Genomic DNA, 23,019 nt, shown 5'->3' with positions numbered 1-23,019 from the left:
GTTGGAGAGGTATCGAGTTACAGAGCACAACACCAGTGCAACTACGATCGAGGTAGCTGTGAAAACAAACTTTTACTATGGTTGTCTAACTCGATATCGAGATACGGAATATCAAGTAAGGGATAATTGACTGTTTTAATGTATTGCTGTTTGCGTTTGACGTGCAAATCCAGTCTAACTGAGCTTCAAATGCGGTAACACAAAGTAACCAAAGGGTACTTAGCAACCTTGATGCATATCACCGCCAACCTAGCAAAGAAAATCAAATTTTGACTTCGACTTCCTTGTTGAAAATCTTACCGCATGTGGTGTTCCCGCATTTGATATTTGCATTTCATACGCACACAGAAATATTATGCACCGAAGTTGAAGTAAATATGGCATACTTAATGTTTGGTCTAGTATGGCCTGTCTCCCAGTTTCGTTTCAGTCTGTTTGTTGCATAATATCTTTGCAATTTTTACACAAGTTTCTCAAAATATATTTATTTGTTAATCATAACAGAAAACACATGCAAGAATAATAATGTTTTTGGGATTGCCAACTTGCATGCTCATTAGAACTCTAACTACTCATATATTCGTTACATGCCTTGCATTGCTGATAAACTACTATTCCTGAAGTAAAAACATTCCATGTTGTACAACATTTAGAGAATCCAATACATTTCTAGGTTGATTTAGGTATCCTACGCTACCGTAAATGTCAAATACATTATTTAAATGCAAGGGGGGTCCGTAGCCTTCAGGTTGCGCTTTCGCTTCATAAGCGGAAGGTCATGGATTCAATTCCCAGCCCCTCCAAAAAATAAACCGTCCAGCCACCAGAAGACGCCGCACGGAGGACCGTGCATAGGGAAGCACATCCATCCTCCGTCAGTATCAGATGGTGACTGAGACAAATTGACCCACTTCGCAGGCAGCTAGCCTCAAACGACTCAGGAAAACGGCAAAACGAACCACCGCAAAAGAGCAACGGACTATGGCTTATGGAAATCGATTGGACCAACAGCAGAGCACTCTCCTACCTGCTCGGTGTGAGAGCAAAAGAGCAGAAGAGAGTGAAAGCAAATGTAAATATAGATTAGTTAAAAATATAACTGTATCGGTAAGGAAGATACAGATAAAACTGATTCCGGCAAGCACTGAAATGAGAGTACAAACTAATCATCCTAAAGTGAAATCTCATTCTTCAAATCATTATAGAGAAATTTGCTGAAGAGAGCAACTCAATCCAACGAAAAGGAGAAAAGATAATCAGAAGTTTGTTTGCTATTATTCAGCTTTACATGAGATTATAGCCCTGCAAACATTCCAAAAAAACCCAAACAAAATCATTTCAAAAGGGATTTGTTACTTCAGCAATACCTTTTATTAGGACAATATCCTTCAAAGATTTATTATAAAAAAATATGTTTTAATTCGAAATTTAAGACGGCAGTCAAATACAGAATGAACGCCAAAAAATATCAGTTAAAACTGAAGGATGTATCCTTCCTCCTTACGATGACATGTGTGTTTCGTGAGAAATATGACATACATCTCGTGAAGGAATACCTAAGATTTATCGAAAAATGGGCTTTTTCGCAAACTGTTTAGCCAGCTGACGTACGAAGGGTCCATCAATTTGAATAAACCGAAGCGATATTTTTCTGGTTTTAGCATATACTAGCGATCAATGATATAAAATTGGAGCTCTAACTATATGTGCTATTGGAGGTGTGGTTTCAGCGAGAATGCTCAATGCAGTCAAAGTATTTTTTTCTGGAAGTGATAAATATGTAAGGAAAAACAGTGAACACATTATAGGAAAAATATACGAGGTGTTCGTTGCAGTCTAAGTTTTGACCCATATTCACTCCCTGCGATTTTTCGCCATTCCAACTAGCTTCTATTTCCGCTACACGCATCGCAATGAAAGTTCAGAGAACATCAAACAATTCTTTCAATCCGGAAATCCATTTGTGTCATTCATTCTGAAATGCAATCGTCAGCTTGAGCATTTGCAATGGTACCTCAACTGCTTGCCCCGGTGAGGTGAGGTGGTATAAAATGCTCCCATTCGAAAGGAGAGTTGAAATGTAAAAATCTTTACTAGAAATTTTTCAATACGATATGTTTGGACAAAATATGTCAAACTATTTTATTAATTCCTTTGTTTGCATCGTTCCTAACATCACATTCATTTCTCATTCTAGTTGATTTGTGTTAGAAAACACTAGGGTCGGTGTTCCCTTAGTGGACAGTCCCCTATAGTGGCACTAGTGGCTTTTTACGGCCGTTGTGCTATAAATCTTTTCAAAATATTTTTTGACATGAAGGTCAGGAGCTATTTATCTAAGTACCATTGATACACAGCTTGTTTTTGTTTAAAAAATGATCGAAATAATTATTTTTGCTTAAAATTTGAGCTCCCTTGCACCTATTGTTCCTATAGTAGCACTACTGAGAGAAACTATGTTTTTATTATACGAAATAATTGATGAATTAAAAACTTTTTTTATACCAAACGAAAGCTTGTGATCCACACTTTGTATGAAAAATATAAAATTTCTGGAAAAAATACGGTTTTGGTTAGTATTTTGCCAACGCCGTGATGCTAGTGCTACTATAGGAACAGAAATTAGAAATAGTGCTACTATAAGCACATGTATTCCTATATTCCTCCTATTCCTATATATTCCTCAAATGATAACTGATCAATATAATTTTCTTCAAACTCAGCGAATAAAGTATTTTCCAATGATGAACAATCTGGGCAATCCGAACAAGATCGTAGATAGCAATTTGATGTTGTATTTTCACACAAAAGACTACCAGTTAACATTTTAATATCCTTTGAAAAATTGATTCTTTTCAAACTATGTAAGATTAGGTTAATATTTTCGTGTGTTGTGCACACACAAACATTATGTGTTCCAGAATTGGATAGAAGCTTGCATTGCCTTGGACGAAGGCTTGCAAATGAGGAAAAACCTACCTTAATATTTTCGTTAATTTCCTTGAAGCGTGTATACGCTTCTTTCAAAGTAGTCATCATTAATCGTTTTTGGATTGCTTGACGCTTTCCATCCATTTTTTACAGATACATAATCTTTTTGGCCAGGCATAGCTCTACTTACTTCATCATCTTCAAAATATTGAATTATTTTTTCTTTTGTCTCATCTGTTAATGAAGTACTCGACCTAGCATTTTTGGTTGCAAGACAGTTATTTTTGAATTGTTTTGCCTCTTTTGCTGTATTTCTATTGGTTTTGAACTCATCAATGGCGTCTTGAATAGACCACGAGCTTGGCAGCATCGACAAAATCAATATTTTTTCTTTCCTTGTCGTGGCTAGATTCGAGAACCTTTCCTTCATATTCATAATTACCTCATCGTAGTCTGTATTTTCCACATCCTCAGGTCCTAATTTGAAGAGGTTTCTTCGTACAGCTTCGTTGATTTCACGGTATTTTTTCTCGGGATAATTGACGTAACCCATCTTCGTCCATTTAATCGGAGTCACTTTTATTCCAGCTATCCCTTCGTTGAAGCGTTCGATGTTGACCTTCTGGATGCACTCATCTTCTGATTGATTTGTTGAAACAGATGTCGCTGATGGTACCGTGGCAAGACTATCTGCACTTGGTACTTCTGGTAACTCCTCAGTTGTTGTCGGTGCATCTAGTAATTCCTCAGTTGTTGTTGTTTTCGAACTTCCTGCAACCTGATCCACCGATGATGTACAGATTGCCCGTTTGTCAACGTTTAAACGGCAGGACGTACAAATGCGTAAATTTGTATTCAATGTAGACATTGGAGCATAACCAGCCGCTTTCAGTTTATCTATGGTGCTTTCGGTGAGATTTCGTAGATCTTTCGAACACTTTTTTTCTGCAAACGGCCTGCAACAGTTGAGAAAGCGACTACTCATGTTGCTCGTTAGATTTTAATAAACAAAATCACTTTTAGTTTTTACTGACTAGTTTGGTGTCGTTTGCTTGACTGAAGAAAAATTTTACAATTAAATCTTTTATAACCATAGTGGTAGTATATTTTTAGCTTTTTCGTGAGTATGTTCATGGTATGTACCTATCATGTTTTTGATGTTGTTGAAGTTACTCACTTTCTCCCAAATATGATTAACAAAGTCTATTCTCTACCAAGGCGGGTCTATACCCAGGTGTAATCAGATTTTAACTTTGTGGAGAAAACCAGCGCCGAGAAAACCGACCTGCTTTACGTATACTAGATCACCTGGGTATAGACCCGCCTTGTTCTCTACGAGGTAAACTTTTTGCAGGTAAACTAGTCGTATACCTGTATAGAAAACTTTTTTTGTAGCTTTTGTCTTCAATATTAGATTTCTTATAGGTTTCTTTTATCAAAAGGTTTCAACACTATTGAGAGAATTTTTCTTCAGTTACGTACAATAAAAATATGACACTATCAAGACTAAAGATCACAACACTGGATCGCGTCTAACTTTCTAATAGATGCTATAATAGTTATGAATAATTAAATAAAATATCATGAAAACAACTTGTTAACCTCATGTGGTACCCTTAACAAAAAATTCAGCAACAAACTGCGGTCCTAAAAAAAATTAACAATGAAAAAAAAAATTTTCACTAAGTGTCAAATTTGTGAAATATTTGAAATGTCATAACTTTTTTGTTTATTGGCTTACCATCACCAAATTTGTATGGTAGATAGCTAATATAATGGACCGTTTTCCCTCAAAAAATTACGTTGGTATTACGATAGAGTTTTGAGATATTTGAGTTTTTGTGACAAAAATGATGTTTTTTAATGCAAAAAAAATTTTTTTTTTTTTACTGTGTGTATTTTTTTTTTGAATCTTTATTTAGTTGTCTAACTTTGTTTCTTTGGTTGTCTAACAATCGAACGAACCGTTTTTGCTGTGCAGCTTTTTGAATATTTTTTAACCATTTTCACATACACCCTTTTGAAAAGTTAGTCGTGACTCCACTTGAAGATTTGATATCGGAAAATGACGAGTTAGATGGAACTGAAAAACTGTGCAAAGTTTCATATATTTTTGAAATGGTCGATCAGAATCGACTTGCATGCCTCCGTAGAATCCCTCTATAGTGGCACAAGCGATAATAAATACTCACATATGAGTTTTCGTAGTTTTCATATTTTTTCCCACTGAACCAAGATTCAAAGCTTTCAAATGATGTAAAAATAATGACGCTAGCGTTATTTTTCGATTTTATACGAATATTTGATCTTAGCTATGCGGCTATTGGTACATCGACCCTACCATAATTTGGTAAAACTAAATTAAGCTTTTATGAACATTTTGTTGAGAACATATTACACATTTGCAGTTCAGAATTTTAACAGGTGAATTGACTTCACCTGCTTATAAGAGAAAAAGTATTTCTGTTAAATGAACCTAACCTTAATATAAAACGTGTCAATCGTGGCAAGAGAGAAGGTTGCAATGATTTTTGTCAAAAATAATGTTTTTTCATTAGGTATTCTACGTAACTAATTAGTATTATACCAGGGAGGAAGCTTTAGAATCTATTTCAAATCTGCAGTGCTCTCTTCCCGAAATTATAACTATTATTTTTTCTAAATACTGAGATATATTTTATCTCGTTGTTTGAATCACCCTGTGAGATCGGATATTTTGAACTTATTATTAGACAAATAAATATTGTATTAATAATTATTGCACGTTCATAAGCATTTAAATGTAAATTTCGAGAAGAGAAAACAAACCGAATCTTGAACCACTGAACAACCTGGCATTTTGAACTACTTTTCCCTACGGTTTGGTACGAAGCGCACGCGACGATTGTGAATATCAACTTTCAAGCCACCCGGATAACATCAGTCAATCGGATTGAATGCATGGCACTAGCGACAACTAGGTACGACGGCATATCAAGGCATGATCCGAGATTCCAATGACAATAGCGTCAGCGAATCTCTCTTAATCCAGTTTTTACGTTCCGTGGCTACAAACCAAAGCCTGAAGACATCTGGGTTCGATCCCTGGTCGGTCCAGGATCTTTTATTTATGGAAATTTTCTTGATTGCCTTGGACATAGAGTATAGCACCTGTAACATTATATATGCGAATAGCAACTTTTGCAAAGAAAGCTTTTAGGGTAGAAATGTGGAAGTTCTCCTAGAACACTAAACTGAGAAGCAGGCTTTGTACCAGTGGAGACGTAATGCCAAGAGGAAGAAAAAGCAACAGCGAGTGAGCAATGTGCACTTGCATCAAATTTTGAGCCACAGCGCGCAATCACGAGAGAAGATTGAACGATTAAGCACGGTTTCGGTTGTTTGATCAGCAAATCGTTGAAAGTTGTATCCATCCGTGCCGGCATGAGATTGCTTTTCGCACTATCGATAAATTTATACCGAACGTCGTTAATGTTCGATTTAGCAGAAAGCGTTGATCAGCATGGAGTTTGCAATGAAATTTATACTTATTAACCCGGATTTACTAGTCCACTTCCGTTGTGTATTGTTTTTTTTTTTTTTCAATTTACCCAGCACAAATGAAAATAAATCTTGTTTTTTTTTGTCGAATATAAGGAACATGAAAGTTTAATTGAGCTCCATTCGTAGAACATCGAGCATTTCAGAATTAGGTATATACAAGTAAATTTTATAATGAAGAACAACTTGACCTACTTAAACTAAACTGAAACTAAACTAAAGTATTATAAATGATCCTAGCGATCAGTTTCAATTTCAGTACTTACTTTCTCAGACTCTTATACTTAGAAAACGTAATTTCAATACCTCATAAGCAGTTTCCCTGAATACGATTTGGTATGATAAATTATATAAAAAAAACTGACAAAATATGGAATTTTGGTAAAATGAGCATGATAGAGTAAAGTGGGGCAAAAGTTCGGGTGGGACAAGAGTTTATTTTTAAGATTTCTAGCTCAATTCAAAGCAAAACTTATGAATGTCATGGTGATTCGAATGCTTTTCAAATAAGAGACTTTCACTCCAAATATCATGAGAATTGATTGTGATTTGGAAAAGTTATGGCTATTTGTTGTTTTTCGACGTGAAAATTGTAATTTTCGGTCAAATTTTCGTTGCATGGAACCAAATGAAGATAAAATCTTTTTCAATATTTTATGTAAGGGCGTTTCTAGGCCTACCATAAGGATGCTTTGAAATGTATTAGTTTTTGCATAAATGCTTGGAAACAATTTTTGGCCCATAGTGGGGCAAAAGTTCAAATCAGCGGGGTAAAAGTTCGACCCATGTATAAACTCACGAAAAAAAAAATGCAAATTGCCTAAAATCCACACATTATTTTCAAGTTTAGCTTAATTTGCCTGATCGTGTGAAAAATGTCAGCAAAATTTCACATTCCCACTTAGTTTTGCGAAAAACTGCTATTTTTGAGTATATTACAATTAACCCTGTTTTGGACAATCTTTTGATGAAAATTTAGTATGTATTTTTCGGCAAACTTAAGTTTACGACTGGTATAAAGTATGCCTGTCATAAAAGTATCGATATTTTGTGTGTTAACCAGCGAACTTTTGCCCCACACTAGATTCCAACTCTTGCCCCACCGGTGGGGCAAAAGTTCGTTTAAGACAATCAATTTTGAAACTGTTATAACTAAAAATGGGTAAATATTTTGACAAAAGTTTGTTCAGCAAAATTGTAGCCAATATGTTGAAGGTTCACTGTATGGTATTTGTTCTGTTTCAACTGCTATTGTTTTCCTGGAAACTTTGAGTATACCACTAAGGTCGAACTTTTGCCCCACCTTACTCTAACGATTTGGGCGGTCAATTACAATTCATGCACTTTTATTTTTATACTTCTATCGTCTAGACGTCTTACGTCCATTAAGTACGTAAGGGGTTAAGGGGGGAGGGAGGTTTTGAGATTTCTTGCGAGTAATACAAATTATTTTTTATTTTCGTACAAAAAATCTTACCATTAGAGGAGGGGGATTGAAAAATCGCTAAAAAAATTGTTTTTATTCCTATATTAAGGCAAATTTTGAAGAAATAAAAAACAAAAAAATATTTTTAGCGATTTTCCCCCTATGGTAAGATTTTATAAAGATCGCTAAAAATGTCTTACGTAATTAATGGACAGCTCCTTATTTGTATTGGAATTACAAAATAGCATGCTCTCAACTTTCAACATAAAAATAACCCTCCGTCACACCTTGTGCGACTCAACTGATCAGATTCAAATGTATCAAATCTGACAGCTTTTCTAAGATTACAATTTGATGAGGTAGCCGGAAAAAAATGCCGCCCGGAGGTAACAATTTGGTGTACGACCCATTTCGGTGTCGATGCAAGCGATATCCCTTATCTTTGACGTGACTTCTCGGAAAATGTTCCCACGAAGCAACGGGGCACAGCTGGTCCACTTCATCGTTCGCTGTTGTTGGGATGATTTTTATTTTCGCTTTTCAACGAACCGTAATTTAACCTTACTACACGGTATCGGCTGGTCGAGAGATGTCGCCAGCCTCGCTTGATTCGAAGACCCCTCCATAAAGTTTCTGGCGAATGGGTGTGGCATGCCTATGAGGAGCAGCAGCAGCAGGCTTGTCAATATGGTGCAATATGTGTATAGTTTGGTGACAAGATTTGGGATTGGATCCGTGATTAGCATATAAATTTGAAGCGGTTTGTAGCCGAACTATGGTGGAACTATCTCGCAGGGAACAACATGCTGGCATGGTCGGAGGTGGAGGCATAAATTGCGAGTTGATATTACTGGACGAAATGTAAGCTTTGAAGTCAGAAAAATCAATTTAAAATTAAAAGGTACACTATGATATGTAATCCACATTCATGTTTCCAAAAATGTGCAGTTTTTGTAAATTCTTTATAAGTTTTATTCCAAACATCAGATTAATTTCTTATATTTAGGTATTCTGCGTCAGAAAACACTACCATCCTAGTTTGGTAAGACTAAATTAACATTTTTTAACAATATATTACATTTCATTTGCCGTAGCAGTTCAGGATGTTGACAGGTGATTTGATTTCACCGTATATAAGAGAAAAAAATTCAATTAACCGAACCTAACTTAACCTTGATATATAACGCATTTATAGCGACAATAGAAGATTGCAACGATTTTCTTCTAAAATAAATACAGTTAAACCTCCATGACTTGATGTTCCATAACTCGATATCGACTCATGGAACCATACTAGAAACAAAATTTCGTGGTTACTATGATGGTCCCTAGAAACAGCTTTCCAAAGGATTGCTGTTCCATGACTCGATATTTCCATGAGTCGATGGTTCCTTCAATATCGACCCATGGAGGTTTCACTGTAATAATTTTATTCGACATTTGTTTCAATGCTTCATCATTAGATATTCTGTGTAATTCATTGGTACTATACCAGAGAGGAAGCTTTAGAAACATTTTCAAAATTTTATTTTGAATCATTTGCAGAGCTTCCTTCCTAGTATTACAACAGCTAGTCCATATTGGTACTGAACTTCATCTGACCAATTTATTGGAATCCCTCTCATCGTAACAACATGTCTACTTGAAGGTTTCAAATAAAGAGCTTCTGGTTTATGTGGGAATATTATAAGTTGGGTTTTAGAAGCATAAGGAGAAATATTTCAATTTTGCCATTATGAAGAAAAGCTATCCTACCTTTTTTGAAATTTTGCAAGATGACACGCAGGCGGAGAAGCCTGTGTCATCCGCAAACAAGAATTTTTGACAACCCTGAGGTAATTCAGGTAAGTCAGATGTGAAAATATTGTATAATATTGGTCCCAAAATGATGCCTTGGGGAACACCAGCTCTTACAGGAAGTCTTTCAGATCTAGAATTCTGATAATTAACCTGAAGTGTACGATTTGACAGATAACTTTGGATTGTTCAAACAATGTATGTTGGAAAATTGAAGTTTTTTCCTTCATGCCGAACACTATCGAATGCTTTTTCCATGTCTAGAAGAGCAAGACCAGTAGAATAGCCTTCAGATTTGTTGGAACGAATCAAATTTGTTACAAGTAAGAGTTGATGAATGGTCGAATGTCCATGGCAGAATCCGAACTGTTCATTACCAAAAATTGAATTTTCGTTTACATGGACCATCAATTTGTTCAAAATAACCTTTCTAAAAAGTTTACTGATGGAGGAAAGTTAGGAAGCTTCTGCAAGATTTTTGTCTGGTTTTGAAATTGATACAACCTTGGCACCATCTGTCAGGAAAATATGCCTACTGCAAATATTTGTTGAATCAACCAAAAATGATAAGCTACCTTCTGGAAGTTTCTTGATGAGGAAGTAGAAAACTGCATCATCACCAGAAGCTTTCACATTATTGATTTTTTTGAATAACAGTTATCCCTTCTTCCAAATCAGTCACCCAGGAACTTTAAAACCGTTCCCTTGATTGAGAATGTTTTTGAAATTATGAATAACTTGATTTTTAGTTAGACTAGTGAGTCCCTCATTAAAATTATGCTTACTTTCAAACTGCAAAGTAAGTTTTTGAGCTTTTCCACAAATATTTAGTAATACAGTCATCCCATACCGTTTTGATTCATATTACGGACACTTAAGGCCTCAGTGAAGTATAAACCAGCATAGAGCATACAAAATAAATCATTCTGTATGATTCCTTAGCATTATCGAGCGTCGGAAGCCCTTAGCTTTCGGATGGTGGGTAAAGAATGCGCTTTCGCAACTTGAATAATTTTAAATAAATCAAAATGTGTGGCCTTCTCATGATTCTTATTCCGGACGCTTCCTCACTTTTGCCTCATATTCCGGACACTTTGATTCGGATTCCGGACAGCTTATGATAATCATTAATGGAACAATCAAATCATTAATTGAAATCGTCAAACCACTAAAGAGACGTCTAAGGTTGTTGGGCCTAATAAATTTTCAAAGATATTTATGGAAAAAGCTTAATAAAATAAGCCTCGAAAGTAAGCACTTTTGAACGGCGAAAATTGAAACATTTCGAAACGAAATGTTTCCCATACAAAGGAGAGTGTCCGGAATTTGAGGCTGTCCGTAATATGAATCAAAACGGTACTCGATGTTCGGTATCTCAATACCGAGTTAGAGCACCATAGTGAAAGTTGGTTTTCATGGCTAACTCGATGGGCCCTGGGATCGCATTTGCACTGGTTTTATGTTCTATAACTCGATATCTCCCTAACTCGATGGTCCTTTCAATATCGAGTTAGGGAGAGTTGACTGTAATTTGTTTTCCTCTTTCATGATTCAAATTCCGAACATCACGAATAAATCGTATTCAAAAAAAAAATTTCTCAAATAACAACTACCGAAAAGCTAAACATTACATATAATTTGCAATTGGATTAGATGGACAAATTGATGTGAAGATTTGCGAAAAAGTTACACGTCTTCTCAGTGAGAATCGAACTCACGACTCCCCGATCTCTAGTTGGGGCGCGTTAACCACTACGCCATGAGAGGACTCATGAACGCAGAAGTTAACCTGAATTCGATTTCAGCTCAATAATCACGTGGTTCTTTTTCGCAAAGTGCACCTAAACCACGATTCATAATTAAAAACAAGTATTTATTGAGCAACGGACTCATGTTCCGTAACCGGTCGTTTGAGAACGTCGCGACCCATTGGAAGCCCACACAATAGATACCTCAGCCAGCGCAGTTGCTGGCTAGTGTAGTGTGCTATTCCTATACCTAAAAAACAACGCGCTCTCGGGCTAGGCATTGGATATATATAGAAAGCGTTGTGTTTGGATGGGCATCTAATTCTTCCGAAAGAGGTGCACTTTGCGAAAAAGGACCACGTGATTATTGAGCTGAAATCGAATTCAGGTTAACTTCTGCGTTCATGAGTCCTCTCATGGCGTAGTGGTTAACGCGCCCCAACTAGAGATCGGGGAGTCGTGAGTTCGATTCTCACTGAGAAGACGTGTAACTTTTTCGCAAATCTTCACATCAATTTGTCCATCTAATCCAATTGCAAATTATATGTAATGTTTAGCTTTTCGGTAGTTGTTAAACTTCCACTCGGCTGGTTAGCCGTAAACCACGATTCATAATTAAAAAAAAATGTTCTCAAATAAATTTATCTGAGCTAGCTCAGCCTTAACCGATTTCCACCAAACTTTGCACGCATCGTCACTCAACGTACGTTTTACAACGTACGATGACGATTTGCCGCAGAGAACCAGTCACATAGGCTCAGCGTCATGCCAATACAAGCAGTTATGTGATGGTATTCGTTGTTTGATCAGTCACCAGACTGTGACGAATCTGACGATTGGCTGCCTTGAGTGGAGATGGTCATAGCAATTTTGTAATTCAGGATGGCGACCTAAATTCGTTGATGGTGGCTCAAATTTCTATATGTCCGTAGTGTAGCATCTATAAAATGGGCTTGATCAATAGAACATGAAAAACGAAGTCCAACGCCATTTTGAAATCAAAAATGGCGGACCTAAATTCAAGATGGCGACCATGTGATGATGAATTAAGGCCTGAAATCCTTTGGATACCTTTCTTTCGGGATTCGTGTGCATAACACATAATCGAATATTCGATGATATTTGGAAATCTAATATGGTGAACTGTAAAATCCAAAATGGTTGCCGTGAGATCTATATCTATAAAAATCAAGGTCTGTTCCAACATGGGACGAGAATGTCTTATCTGATTTTCACTAAACTATGCACAAGCATTCCTGACACTGTGGAGATGTTCAGAGCAATTTTAGAATTCAAGATGGCAGCCTATATTCCAAGGCGGCTCAAAATGCATAAATGTCCATTGTGTAGCGTCAAAGTCCTTCCGGATCTCATGCAATATAGGTATCATTCGATTGGGCTTGATCAGTAGAACATGAAAATCGACGTCCGATGTCATTTTTAAATCCAAGATGGCGGACCTACATTCAAGATGGCGGCTATGAGATAATGAATTAAGGCCTGAAATCATGCAAAATCGATACCTGTCTGTTGGTATTAGTGTGCATAAAATACATAATTTAATATTCAATTATATTTGAAAATCCAAGATGGCGGACTGCAATCGAAAATGGTGGCGGTGAGATCTATATATACAAAAGAAAAAGTCTATTTCACCATAACTATGGAATGCCTTAACCGATTTCCACCAATCTTAGCACATGCATTCCTTAGACTGTGGAGATAGTCATATCAATTTTGGAATTCAAGATGGTGGTCCATATTCCAAGATGGCTGCTAACAATTTCTATATGGCCATAGTTTAGCGACCATGTCCTTTCGGAAACTATGCAACAAGGGTATCTATCGATTAGGCTCGATAAGTAGAACACGGAAATCGATGTCCTACGCTTATTTTAAATCCAAGATTGTGAACCTAAATGCAAGATGGCGGCCATGAGATAATAAATTTAGACCTGATAGCATGCAAAATGGATACATTTTTTTGGTATTGGTGTGCATACCATATAATTAAATATTCGAGTAGGGAAAGTGTACCAGTTATGGCCATAGTGGTTCTTTATTTGGCCATATGCAAAATTCGGATAACTTTCAAATTTTAAATCTTTTCGAATGTTTTAACATCAATATATATGCTATATCTTACTGCTAAAACACAAAAAAACTTCAAAATGTTGAGACATTCAAGTTATCACGTATGGCGAAATAGGGAACCACTATGGCCATAACTGGTACACCTACCCTATATATGAAAATCCAAGATGGCAGACAGAAATCCAAAATAGTGGCCGAGAGTTCTATATCTATAAAGGAAAAGATCTTTTTGTTTGTTCCACCATAGCTCTGAAATGCCTTAACCGATTTCCATTAAACATTGCAAATGCATTCCTTGGACTGTGGAGATGATCATATCAATTTTGGAATTCAAGATGGCAGCTTAAATTTCTATGTGTCAGTAGGGTAGCGGCATTGTCCTTCCGATATCCGACGCCATTTATAAAACCAAGATGGCTGACCTAAATTCAAGATGGTGGCCTGATGGGATAATGAGATAAAGGAAGGATAAATGGGATTATAAATTAAAGTCTGAAACCATGGAAAATGTATACCTTTATCGGATTCGTATATGTCATGGAATGCCTTAACCAATATTCACCAAACTTTGCATGTGCATTTCTTTGGTTGTGTAGATATTCATTGCAAATTTTAAATTCAAAATGGCGGTTCAATTTCCAAAATGGCGGCTTTGTGTAGCGACGATGTCTTTCCGAATACCATGCAATATGGACATCTATCGATTGAACTCGATAAGTAGAACATGAAAATCTATGTTCGATGCCAGTTTTCAATTCAAGATGGCGGACCACTATTCATAATGGTGACCGTTACATAATATATTAGGGCCTGAAAGCATGCAAAACGAATATCTTTCAATCTGGTTTGGTGTGTAGTAACATAAAATTAAACATTCGGCTTCATTTGAAAATCCAAGATGGCGGACTGTGATTCAAAATGGCGACTGTGAGTTAAGTCCTAAAATCATGCAAAATTGATATTTTTTCAGCATGCTAGGTATGTATATCATTTTCGGAATAAATATTCGGTGCTATTTTGAAATTCAAGATGTTGGTCGTAAAATATATCTATCCATATACAGGGTGTTTAGTTCCAGGCTTTAAGAATTTTGAGGGTTGATAAATCTCCACGAGTAATGCAAAAGTGTCCAACGAACATGGCGTCGCAAGCCACTGCTAAGTGAGTTACTCACATTTCAAATCTCTGCGCAAGAATCGAAAGGGAGTGGCCTAATCTTTCTCAGCTTTTTTGACATGAGTTTTGTAAAAAAAATCAGCATTTCTTCAGGTATTTTCATTAAATTTAATATGAAAGTTCTTCTTCAAAATATGTATTACCCGAGTAACACACATGTTATAATTAAGGCATATCAGCTGATATATGACTAAATATAGTCTTATAAGAGTTAATCTGCATCAATTATAACATGTGTGTTCCTTGGGTATCTTGTAGGGTAAGTGATCCTTTATTTGTGGGTGTTCCTAAAGTTGCGGTAATGCCATTTACACTGATTTAATTGAATTAGCTGCAGATCTGACACCACTAATTGACGTATTGGTTTATTGATACACGAAATAACTGAAAACATCGTTCAAATTGCTTCAAAATAGATGAAATACCACCAAAACTGCTTAAACTTTTCTCACTTGTACCAATAGTTGCGGTAAAGTGTTCCTATAATGGAGAGTCCCATAAGAAAACAACGCATACCGCAACTATAGGAATAGTGGAGGTATTATTTTTCACTGACATCCCGATGGTTACTGAGATAAAATCAATTTTCTCATTAAATGAATCGTCGTTGCTTCCCGTTACAACAATAATATGTACACAGATGTACATTCATTGCGCTACTTGAATTTTGAGGGTTCAAATGAAGTTGAACCATGATTAGTTCCTCCACTATTGGAACATTTACCCTATTATATAATTCCCACGAGGCCCTTGAGCCAAGGTTCAACTGTAGAATTTTAAGATCAATACTATTGTTTCTTAATTGAGAAAACCGTTGTTAATACTTTCTTGCAGATCCAGCAATATGATTTTGATAGCAGGATTGCAAGTGCGTTGCGATTCCTCACGTTTTTAATACTGAGATTGAGATCATCGTCTTCACTCACGGATTCGGATGGAACTAGTTTAAGTTTCGAGAGCACCGTCAATATCAATTTTTGTTTGCAAAGAAATGTTAACATTAAGAGTACTATTGATGTATTCCAGTCGGCTCGAAAAGAGTTTAAAGAGGAGCTGATAGGATTGAGATTCGCTTCATGGGATATTTGAAACGTTGAATCAAAATGGTTGAAATGATCAGAATAAACAACATAAGAAACCAGTTAATTTTTCTAAACTTTAATAATATATAGATCTCTTTATTAAATTGAACTAAAAAATAATCTTTAGAAAGCCCTTTCCGAAGAATACCAGATTGGGTTCTCTTTTTCATAATGATTACTTGGACTGGCGAAAATTCAAGTAAATCATTTATTCCATTTTTGATCTCTTCAGGTGACTTATAGTCACTTGAGAGATCTTTCAAGACGACTTTGAACAAACGTTCAGTTTTGTCGTCATAAGTGAAACATTTTTGCATCTTCTCTTCAAGATGTTTGAGTAAAAGTTCGCGATCTTTAAGAGTTCCCGGCAAAACTCGAAAGCCACCTTTCTTTGCGATTTGGAAGGAAACCTTGTTTCCATTAATGGAGTTCAAGATCTCCTGTCTAAGCCCCCCAAATTCGGAACAACTCACCATGATAGGTGGCACTCTTTGCTTCCTCACTTGAATCAAAGAGCCTGAGCTAGAGACTGCTTCGATTTGGTGTTCGGAAAATTTATCTAGTGCATCGAACTGATTGCTCATTTGCAATTATCAACATTATCCATTTCACTCTTGGAAGAAAGTTCGCATTCCGGAGAAACGTCCTTTCTTCCATTCTTACCACGTTTAGTGACAGTTTAAACTCTTAATTGTGTTAATTGTTGCCAGAGGCGCGTCCACGTTCGGAACCACGTTCGGTAGGACAAACATTAGCTACTTTTTGTTTTATCCAACATACGGAATGCCGTATTCGAATCAGGGTAAGGGTAAGTAAAATGCAATTTACTCGCGAGCACTAACTTGCACTTTATTTTAAACAATGTTAATTTTATCCATTTGGCCGGGCAAGATCGCAGTTTTGTAGTTCGGAACCTTTGAACCTGTGGAAGAAAAATTTAACCCTAGACTGGAAATTGAAAGTTACTATATTTGAGGGGCTCAAGCACAGAGCGGTGTGAAAAATTGCTGAAAAATGTTCAAAGTGGATTATCACAAAACTAGGCTATTGTCACTGACCACAAGGCTAAGAAAGCTTTTTGTCGGGCTGGTAGTGACTGAGTGCCTTCTCAGACAACCAGAAGTCGTATAACAGTTTACGAACAAACTCTTTTATTTACACAAATTTCATCACACCCGCACTACATGGTGGTTAATATCGTTTGATCGATGAGTTTCATCGCATAAAACGCTAATTTATGAGTTCATACGTACATTCCGTATCGTTCCGTATATACATACACATTATGTCTGATTAATCCGTAGCAGCTGTCAACTTTGTTATCATAAATTAAGTCGAATTAGAGTACAAACTAGTTCGCAATAAAATGTATACACTCGCATTGTATGTTATTTTTCATCATATAAAATGGTCGGGGTTCTGCTCAACCGCACCAAGTACTAAAATCATTATTTTGAGATTTTTAATTTCAAAGTTCACTTACCTGCGAGTAGATTGCGAATGACTCTTTCCAAAATTTTACCGCTCACAAATGACTAACAGGTTCCAATAAGTAAGTCAAGATAGAATATTCAAGAAAATCATCATATATATTCCATGTAATAAGAATTAATTTCAAACTAAAATGCACTTTGTTCACTCTGGCTGAACAAAAATGGTTTTCAGTTTTGTGTGGCTGAATGTGTTTCATGATTTCCAGCAATTCTATCTGTCTCTCTCATGGTGGTTTACCTACACAAGTCTCATGGTGGTTTACCTGCACAAGTTCATGATTCTTTACGTGACATGGATACCAGGAATGGCACGAAATCCATTATTGACCACGGGTGGCATGAAATTCTGATCTATAGTTCAAAAATAATCAAAAGCTGAAAGTTGATTGATTTTTAGTACTGTCTGTTGGGGGCAACTTAAAAAAAATATTGGTCGGGATTCGAACTCGTGTCCTTCGAGTGGTGATTGGGCATGCTACCTCTCGGTCGTTTCGAACTGTTGAATTGAGAGCTTAAAACTAGAAACAACTTATGCACACTCTGATCAATGAGGCTTGATTGTGAAAACGTCATTTTCTGAACAGCAACATCTAAGTAAAATGTCTTGTTATTTCATTACGGCTCCTGTATGGATCCATCAACATATTATATAAAAACTAAAGGCTTGCGTTTAGAGCATGTTGATACCTTTTCTTCATACAAAAACACGATTTTCATATTAATGGTACTTGGTGCGGTGAGACCAAACAGGAACCAAGAAAACAAAATGAAATATAATAAGAGTCAGGAGATAAGTGTTTGACTCTTCATAGTATCAGACCAGGTATTTCTGTAATAACCTGGATTTTGGAACAGAAATGTAATTTCTCTAAAAAATATTTCAATAATCATCTGAATTTCTCCAAACAATCTTCGAGAAATTTTTCAACAAAGTCATAATTCCTCCAAGATTTTATCCAGTGATTCATCCATCGATTTCCCTGGGACATCCTCCAAGAATCCCGGTCAAAACGAAAGTTTATTTCAGGAATGTCTGAACAAGGATCTCTGAAATAACTCCTGGAAGCGTAAAGAAGTTTAAGACGATTTCTTAGATAATTCAATAAGACGATAAAAAAAATCAATCGAATCTCGGGGTAGTACTCTGCAGGATTTTCTAATGAAATTCCTGGAAAAACATTGGACAGAAACTCTATAGAAATTTGTGGAATAATCGGAAAAAATATTGTAAAACTTGTTGTAGTATAAACTGATGTGAAGACTTGAATGAACTTTTGCAGATTGCATGAGAAGTTTTGGACAAACTTTTTTAAGAAATGATTGGTCAAACTGTAGGAGTAATACGAGGATAAAATGTTGGAGCAATTCCTAGAAAAAAGAAATAGATTTGTTCAAAGAACGCCTCAAAGAAGTTTGGATTTCAGGAAAGAAACATGGATGAATTCTTGAAGGAATCCACATAAACAGGTGGAGAAATTCTTGCAGGATTTCTTGAAGACTAACAAGTGGATAGTTTGGTTCAAGGATTAGTGGAAAATATCTGTAGGAAAATGTAAGACAGTTTTGAAAAAAAAAAACATACAAGTAATACCTGAGGAAATTACTGGAGGTAGTAGCTTTGGAGTTGTCAAGGATTTCATGGAGCAAATTCAGGAGCAATTCTTCTAAGCAACCTTTGAAAAGTCGCTGAAAGGATTTATGGGAGAAATGGTAGAGAAATGTCTAGAAAAACTCCAAACCTTCTCGTGGAAGACCCTGAAAGAATTTAAAATAAAATCACTATGATAATTCCTGAAGCTCTTTATCCAGAATTCTGAGACGAAATTCTTGAAGAGCCTGTTGAACCCGTTATAGTCTCTGAAAGTTCTTTGTAGCCTGCACAATTCTGCACAAGGATTCAATGCAAGCAGAATAAAGAAAAGAGACCATTTTGGTAGAAATAAATACTCTAAAGACTTTCCGGTAAAAATAGTGATTTCTTGCCTTTACTACGAGTGTGGTTGTTCTTATTTTCTCATTTATTTCTAGACAACAAATGAATGAACAGCAAAAATTCTGTAAATATTAGTTGTTTTTTTTTTGCACCGAAATGACCCGGCTATTCGCAAAAACTTTCAGGAGAAACTGAAGATGCTTGAAAAATGATTCATCGCGCAGAAACTCCAACAAATATTTCGCTGGAATTTCTTAAACAATTCTGCAAAAAAAAATCTTTCTAGAAATCGTCATAATCTGCTGGATAATTCCTATGAATGATGCCACAAAATATCAGTAGGACTTTGATCAAATATTATATAAGAAATTAACTAAGAATTACTTCCAAAAAAATCTACGGATTCTGAATTCTGAATTCTGAATCAACCATAAACTTCTAGACAGGGTGCTGTAAGAGTACTATAGGCATCACTCTGAAAATCGTCAAGAGATTCAGCAATGCTTTGATTGATTATATCAAGAGATCGCACTTGCAGAAAACGAGCACCATCACACTCGTGCTGTATATAGCACGGTGGTATTAGACTAATGATTAACCCATTACTTCATTCAAAGATTCTTCAATAATCTTCTGATGATTATCTATGGATGTTCCAGAAATTTTTCAAGAATTACTTCCAGGAATGCACACGGCAATTCATCCCAGAACATATACCGGGTACGTAATATATCTACGGCCAATATATTTAAGCAACCATTTATTGATTAATTCAGAAATGCTATTGAGGATTGCGCCATTTGTTTTGGAGAATTTTCTTGAAGCAATTATTACAGTTAATTTCCCATGATTTTCATTACAGATATTCTCAATCGTTCTTCGCACGAGTCAGAATTTTTAGGGGTCATGTACAAACCATGTCATACTTTACTAGGCATGAGAATACAATGAAAAATCTTCATCGTGTTTCTGCTGATCTAGTGTTCTGTTTTGTTAAATCGTGGGTAGGACAATCCTTTGACAGTTCCACCCACGTGATTACATGCTTAGTACATGTCCTACCTGTCCTTCCCATTTCCCGCGCCACTGGTAGTTGCAACCATAATAAGTGAATAAATGAAAGAAGAAGTGACCTTCTAAGAGTTTTTTTTCCAGACGGTGTCTAAGAATGATTACCACCGCTAGATTTCGCTAACGGGTCCTACAAAATATCGAAGGCATGGATCCTAACAAGGATCGTAAAGAGATCAACAGTAGAAAAATAGTATTGAAAAATACTGTTTTGAAGAACTGAGAAGTACTATTTTATTGCTTTAGGTAGAATAAAACTTCTGAGTGCAGAAAGAATTTGTGTATGTACAGCACGAGGATACGATGCGCACTTCAAAAAATGCATTTGTTTGCATCTTCTGGGTTCGATGCTCAGGAAATTTGCATCCCCCAAGGAAAACATCAATACAGCAGCTCACTATGACACCCAATATAACTAATTTCTTAACCACACACGTGGGCACTTCATATAGAGTTAATCATTTAGCTCCAGGATATCGATACGGTTGCCACAAAGATTTCTTATAATCTCTTGACGTGTAAATGACAGCGATGTTTATCTCCGTTCAATCGATAATCAGGTGTTACGCACCATCAACTTCGATGTAATTTTATCAGTCATCATCGGGCTTAATTATCATGAGTTTAAAAGCACTGCCGATTAATGTGTCGTTTATCGAAAGTCACCATTGGCTGTGATATCCCATCTAAAGGTAGGTAGAAATCCAGCCAGAAAAATCAATCCACTGACTGTAATGCTACTGCCCCCAACCATGTGACGCCACGGTTAACCGGTTCGGTCGATTCTGTTACAGGCTGCAGTTGCTTGAGGATATGCGATATTATTATTATTGATATCGTCAAATAGTGCTCGAAGCGGAATTTCTTTGAAATCCACGAAACTTGTTTCGTCAAATTGAAGATGATATGCCGACATATATCGAATACGATATTTTCTTAGATTTTTATGCTGAATTCCTGAATTTCTGAAACTGATGTTAGGACACTTATCAGATTTCGCATATGGTCCAATAGGAAACTGCTATGGCTGTTATAGGTACACTTTCCCTGTATCGTTTCGTTTTTACAAAAAAAATACATATCGCATACGCTTTCGAATCACTATCGCACCGCCACCAACCGGGGCTCCGTGTGTTTCCGGACGACTGACGGTACCGGGAAATGCGGCATCCCATTTATGATATTCCGGGCTTCCTGACGTTTTATCTACCGACGCGATGAACTGGCTTTTGGTTCTGGAAGCCGTTGGCTTTCTCACCCCATGGGCCTGATAGTACTGTGTGAACACGCGGCAGAAAAGCGACATCCATTATTATTTCGCTGTGAAGGAATGCGCGATGCCATCCGTAGGAATGAAGACAGCTGGATGGCTGGAGGGGGGAAATTGTGCAGTCGTGGAATTGCACGTTGCAATCTTCTGCAGAGATATTTTCCATTTCAATTCAAGAAGTGCGGTGCACTCAGAGGATACAACGTGGAATTATTATCCAGTGCATATTGTATATTGACAGTAGATTTTTTTTTCACAATCAAACTAGAAATATTTAGGCCCTAGGGAGAAGCAGATTACGATAATTTGTATCGGTGCCGAAAAACTATACTGTAGGCAGAGTTAGGAAAAGAACTGAGATTCACGGTAGGGGAAGTGGTGGTAAAATGAACACCGTGACTTTTATCGAGAAAAAACAAATTTCGATGATTTTTTATCACACACGGACGATTTAGAGCATTAATCTAAGTGTTCGAGTTGATACGTAGGTCGATTGAAGTGAAAATATCAACGAAAACTAAAATTTTAGAAAATCACCTTTAAAAATTAGAACTGACGTAACTTTTAGCTCGGAAGACTTGAGGTTTTTCAGTGAGGTGAATATCGTTATGATATGATGTCAAATCTGATACCTTTAGAATCCTTTTTGAATGGGTTACCATCTTTAATGGATGTATTTTCGGTGGGGCAATGAAAATTTTCAGAAATATTTGTTTTTCCCACGTTTTTTGCATGGTGTTCATTTTACCACACACAGCTGTTCATTTTACTCACATAGTGCAGGTAAAATGAACATTTGCATCGCTTTTTGATAGCGATGAAAATATGTGAAAATTTATCTATTTTAGTTTGAATCCATACTTTACTTACTTATTTGGCTTTACATCAATTATCTTGATAAAGCCTCGCCAACAATATTTCGCCAATTCCCTCGGTTCATGGCCGCTTCTCTCTAGTTTGAATCCATGTCGCTGCTATAGATCACATCCCTATTTTTGATATTGTGCGAAAGAACTATACAAATTCCTCGTTTTTCTATCAGAAACAAGATGATTTCTTTAAGGTGTTCATTTTACCACCCCTTCCCCTACAGTATGCAAGCGTAGCAAATAACAGTCTGCGAAGCCAGATTATCTCACGCCTATCGCTGGTGTAGGCAAAATGCCTTGAAAATATCAAAACACCCGTTGCTAAGGGCAACCCAAAACTACTGTAGAAAAAATGTTCTATTTCCCGCTGCATTTCTATCATATACTGCAATCAAAGACACTACTGATTTAGAAAATTAATGTACCCAACATAGGCTACTTGATGAGATTCACGATTTTGAAGTACTGTAGTGAGAAGAGCCACTGTAAGTATCAATTGGCAGTAGAGATGGGCAAAAAGAATCGGAGCCGTTCAAAAGATCCGGATCACTCAAAAGAGTGAGTGATCCGTGGCTTTTTTGCGAGAGTC

This window comes from Aedes aegypti, chromosome 2, assembly GCF_002204515.2.
Source record: "Aedes aegypti strain LVP_AGWG chromosome 2, AaegL5.0 Primary Assembly, whole genome shotgun sequence".
NCBI classification, from domain to species: domain Eukaryota; kingdom Metazoa; phylum Arthropoda; class Insecta; order Diptera; family Culicidae; genus Aedes; species Aedes aegypti.
The sequence above is the reverse complement of the archived record's forward strand: the minus strand, read 5'-3'. Positions refer to the sequence as shown.